The sequence below is a fragment of the Oncorhynchus nerka genome, linkage group LG12 (genome assembly GCF_034236695.1).
Source record: "Oncorhynchus nerka isolate Pitt River linkage group LG12, Oner_Uvic_2.0, whole genome shotgun sequence".
NCBI classification, from domain to species: Eukaryota; Metazoa; Chordata; class Actinopteri; order Salmoniformes; family Salmonidae; genus Oncorhynchus; species Oncorhynchus nerka.
Window position 1 is genome coordinate 27,366,646 of NC_088407.1, and position 6,025 is coordinate 27,372,670.

Below are 6,025 nucleotides of genomic sequence, written 5' to 3' on the forward strand. Positions count from 1 at the left end.
CCCTTAAACCACTTGAGTGTTGCTTTAGCAGTATGCTTAGGGTCATTGTCCTGATGGAAGGTGAAACTCCGTCCCAGTCTCAAATTTCTGGAAGACAGGTTTCCCTCAATAATTTTCCTGTATTTAGCTCCATCCATCCTTCCTTCAATTCTGACCAGTTTCCCAGTCCCTGACGATGAAAAACATCCCCACAGCATGATGCTGCCACCACCATGCTTCACTGTGGGGATGGTGTTCTCGGGGTGATGAGAGGTGCTGGGTTTGTGCCAGACACAGTGTTTTCCTTGATGGCCCAAAAGCTCAATTTTAGTCTCATCTGACCAGAGTACCTTCACCCAAGGGGGTGAATACTTTTGCAAGGCACTGTACAGTCACTGTGGGGATGATGTTATTGATGCACTTATTGATGAAGCCAGTGACTGATGTGGTGTACAATGCCATCGGAAGAATCCCGGAACATATTCCAGTCTGTGCTAGCAAAACAGTCCTCTAGCTTAGCATCTGCCTCATCTGACCACTTTTTTATTGACCGAGTCACAAGTGCTTCCTGCTTTAATTGTTGCCTGTAAACGGGAATTAGGAGGATAGAATTATGGTCAGATTGCCAAATGGAGGGCGAGCTTTGTACCCGTCTCTGTTTGCGGAGTAAAGGTGGTCTAGAGTTGTTCCTCTCTGGTTGCACATTTTAAAATGCTGATAGAAATTAGGTAAAACTGATTTAAGTTTGCCTGCATTAAAGTCCCCGGCCACTAGGAGTGCTCTGGATGAGCGGTTTCCTGTTTGCTTATGGCAGTATGCAGCTCATTGAGGGAGTCCTAAGTGCCAGCATCAGTCTGTGGTGGTATGTAGACAGCTACGAAAAATACAGATGAAAACTCTCTAGGTAGATAGGGAGGTCTGCAGCTTATCATTAGATACTCTACCTCAAGCGAGCAAAACATAGACTTCCTTAGATATCGTGCACCAGCTGTTGTTTACAAATATACACAGACTGCCAACCCTTGTCAAATCAAATCAAATCAAATGTATTTATATAGCCCTTTGTACATCAGCTGATATCTCAAAGTGCTGTACAGAAACTCAGCCTAAAACCCCAAACAGCAAGCAATGCAGGTGTAGAAGCACGGTGGCTAGGATAAACTCCCTAGAAAGGCCAAAACATAGGAAGAAACCTAGAGAGGAACCAGGCTATGAGGGGTGGCCAGCCCTCTTCTGGCTTTGCCGGGTGGAGATTATAACAGAACATGGCCAAGATGTTCAAATGTTCATAAATGACCAGCATGGTCAAATAATAATAATCACAGGCAGAACACTTGAAACTGGAGCAGCAGCACGGCCAGGTGGACTGGGGACAGCAAGGAGTCATCATGCCAGGTAGTCCTGAGGCGTGGTCCTAGGGCTCAGGTCCTCCGAGAGAGAGAAAGAAAGGGAGAAAGAGAGAATTAGAGAGAGCATACTTAAATTCACACAGGACACCAGATAAGACAGGAGAAGTACTCCAGATATAACAAACTGACCCTAGCCCCCCGACACAAACTACTGCAGCATAAATACTGGAGGCTGAGACAGGAGGGGTCAGGAGACACTGTGGCCCCATCCGATGATACCCCCGGACAGGGCCTTGTCTTACCAGAGGCTGCTGTTCTATCCTGCAAATACAGTGTATAGCCCGACAGCTGTATGTTATTCTTGTCGTCATTCTGCCACTTAAACGGTGTGCCATTCAGAAGGTGAATGGGCAAGACAAAAGATTTTAGTGCCTTTGGTAGAGGGTGCCAGGCTCAACGGTTTGAGTGTGTCAAGAACGGCAACGCTGCTGGGTATTTCACGCTCAACCGTTTCCTGTGTGTCAATGGGCCAATACCCAAAGGACATCCAGCCAACTTGGCTCAACTGTGGGAAGCATTGGAGTCAACACGGACCAGCATCCCTGTGGAACGCTTTTGAAACCTTGTAGCGTCCATGCCCCGACAAATTGAGGTTAAGTTCAATCTGAAAGTGCTTCAGAACAAAGACATAGGAATACGCACCTTTGGACCGACCTTTGTCAATTGTGAATGATGCAGATACACCTGAATGATGAGACAGAGTCCTGGCAAAAATATTGTCGCCTACATTTGAGCTTTTATCAAAGCTTACAGAGAGGGAAAAAAGTACTTGATCCCCTGATGATTTTGTACGTTTGCCCACTGACAAAGAAATGATCCGTCTATAATTTTAGTGGTAGATTTATTTGAACAGTGAGAGACAGAATAACAACAAAAAAAATTCAGAAAAACGAATGTCAAAAATGTTATAAATTGATTTGCATTTTAATGAGGGAAATAAGTATTTGACCCCTCTGCAAAACATGACTTAGTACTTGGTGGAAAAACCCTTGTTGGCAAACACAGAGGTCAGACATTTCTTGTAGTTGGCCACCAGGTTTGCACACATCTCAGGAGGAATTTTGTCCCACTCCTCTTTGCAGATCTTCTCCAAGTCATGAAGGTTTCGAGACTGACGTTTGGCAACTTGAACATTCCGCTCCCTCCACAGATTTTTTATGGGATTAAGGTCTGGAGACTGGCTAGGCCACTCCAGGACCTTAATGTGCTTCTTCTTGAGCCACTCCTTTGTTGCCTTGGCCGTGTGTTTTGGGTCATTGTCATGCTGGAATACTCATCCACGATCCATTTTCAATGCCTGGCTGAGGGAAGGAGGTTCTCACCCAAGATTTGATGGTACATGGCCCCGTCCATCGTCCCTTTGATGCGGTGAAGTTGTCCTGTCCCCTTAGCAGAAAAACACCCCCAAAGCATAATGTTTCCACCTCCATGTTTGACTGTGGGGATGGTTTCTTGGGGTCATAGGCAGCATTCCTCCTCCTCCAAACACGGCAAGTTGAGTTGATGCCAAAGAGCTCCATTTTGGTCTCATCTGACCACAACACTGTCACCCAGTTGTCCTCTGAATCATTCAGATGTTCATTGGCAAACTTCAGACGGGCATGTATATGTGCTTTCTTGAGCAGGGGGACCTTGCGGGCGCTGCAGGATTTCAGTCCTTCACATCATAGTGTGTTACTAATTGTTTTCTTGGTTACTATGGTCCCAGCTGCCTTGAGATCATTGACAAGATCCTCATGTGTAGTTCTGGGCTGATTCCTCATTGTTCTCATGACCATTGCAACTCCACGAGGTGAGATCTTGCATGGGGCCCCAGGCCGAGGGAGATTGACAGTTCTTTTGTGTTTCTTCCATTTGCAAATAATCGCACCAACTGTTGTCACCTTCTCACCAAGCTGCTTGGCAATGGTCTTATAGCCCATTCCAGCCTTGTGTAGGTCTACACTAATTAGCATAACGCAACTGACATAAATATTCCTAGAAAATATTTCTATTCATGAAAATCACAAGTGAAATATATTGAGACACAGTTTAGCCTTTTGTTAATCACCCTGTCATCTCAGATTTTCAAAATATGCTTTACAGCCAAAGCTAGACAAGCATGTGTAAGTTTACCGATAGCCTAGCATAGCATTTTGTCCAGCTAGCAGCAGGTAACTTGGTCACGGAAATCAGAAAAGCAATCAAATTAAATCGTTTACCTTTGATGAGCTTCGGATGTTTTCACTCACGAGACTCCCAGTTAGATAGCCAATGTTCCTTTTTTCCCAAAATATTGTTTTTGTAGGCGAAATAGCTTCACGTTTGGCTGAGAAATCGCCTGGATATTGCAGTCACGAAAACGCCGAAAAATATTCCAAATTAGCTCCATAATATCGACAGAAACATGGCAAACGTTGTTTATAATCAATCCTCAAGGTGTTTTTCAAATATCTATTCGATAATATATCCACCGGGACAATTAGTTTTTCAGTAGGACCGATTGGAATAATGGCTACCTCTGTATTTTACCCGAGAATCACTCTGGGAGCATCAGGTGACCACTTGCGCAATGTAGCCGCTTACGGGTATTCTTCAACATAAATGCATAAAACTACGTCACAATGCTGTAGACACATTGGGGAATACGGAGAAAAAGTAATCTGGTTGATAGCCCATTCACTGCTCAATAGGGACGCATTGGAATGCAGAGCTTTCAAAACATGAGGCACTTCCGGATTGGATTTTTCTCAGGCTTTCGCCTGCAATATCAGTTCTGTTATACACACAGACAATATTTTTACAGTTTTGGAAACTTTAGAGTGTTTTCTATCCTAAGCTGACAATTATATGCATATTTTAGCATCTTGTCCTGACAAAATATCCCATTTACTACGGGAACGTTATTTTTCCAAAAATGAAAATACTGCCCCCTAGTCACAAAAGGAAGGCAAATCAATTTATAACATTTTTGACATGCGTTTTTCTGACTTTTTTGTTATTCTGTCTCTCGCTGTTCAAATAAACCTACCATTAAAATTATAGACGGATAATTTCTTTGTCAGTGGGCAAACGTACAAAATCAGCAGGGGATCAAATACTTTTTTCCCTGACTGTATATGATTACATGAGAAGACATTTATAGTTAAAGTAACCTCAAAATTTGGCCATAGATGTTACTCATTTTAAGGTTGAATGTTACATTAGTTTGTAAAATAGTCTTAACTTTAGGCTATTTATTGTATTATGCAAACAAATAACATTTTAAAGGAGCTGTACACTGAGTGTACAAAACGTTATGAACACCTGCTCTTTCCATGACAGAGACGGACCAGATGAATCCAAGTGAAAGCTATGATCCCTTATTGATCTCACTTGTTCAATCCACTTCATTCAGTCTAGATGAAGGGGAGGACACAGGTTAAAGAAGGATTTTTAAGCCTTGAGACAATTGAGACATGGATTGTGTATGTGTGCCAGTCAGAGGGTGAGTGGGAAAGACAAACGATGTAAATTCCTTTGACCGGGGTACGGTAGTAAGTGCCAGGAGCACCAGTTTGTACCAAGAACTACAACACTGCTATGTTTTTCACGCTCAACAGTTTCCCATGTGTATCAAGCACGGTCCCCCACCCAAAAGACATCCAACCAACTTGAACATACTGTGGGAAGCATTGGAGTCAACATGGGCCATGGGCATCCCTGTGGAAAGCTTTCGACACCTTGTAGACTTCCTGCCCTGACAAATTGAGGCTGTTCTGAGGGCAAAGGGTGTTCCTAATGGTTGGTATACTCAGTGTATCTTCTGCATGGATAGTTACATCTGTGCCACTGACTTAGTCTGGCTCTAGGTCCAGTTTATGTACAAATTGATTAGTTGGGTTCACGTCTCCATCTCAACCACATACACAATCAAATCGAACTCTAAATGCACTTTAAAGAACGTGTTTAGATTTTAATTTTTTTATCCAATTTATTTTCCATGTAGATTCCACGTCATAATACGATGACAAACTTCTACAGATGCACAATCGAGAGCATCCTGGCGGGCTGTATCACCGCCTGGTACGGCAACTGCTCCGCCCTCAACCGCAAGGCTCTTCAGAGGGTAGTGAGGTCGGCACAACGCATCACCGGGGGCAAACTACCTGCCCTCCAGGACACCTACACCACCCGATGTTACAGGAAGGCCATAAAGATCATCAAGGACATCAACCACCCGAGCCACTGCCTGTTCACCCCGCTATCATCCAGAAGGCGAGGTCAGTACAGGTGCATCAAAGCTGGGACCGAGAGACTGAAAAACAGCTTCTATCTCAAGGCCATCAGACTGTTAAACAGCCACCACTAACATTGAATGGCTGCTGCCAACACACTGACACTGACACTGACTCAACTCCAGCCACTTTAATAATGGGAATTGATGGGAAATGATGTAAATATATCACTAGCCACTTTAAACAATGCTACCTTATATAATGTTACTTACCCTACATTATTAATCTCATATGCATACGTATATACTGTACTCTATATCATCGACTGCATCCTTATGTAATACATGTATCACTAGCCACTTTAACTATGCCACTTTGTTTACATACTCATCTCATATGTATATACTGTACTCGATACCATCTACTGTATCATGCCTATGC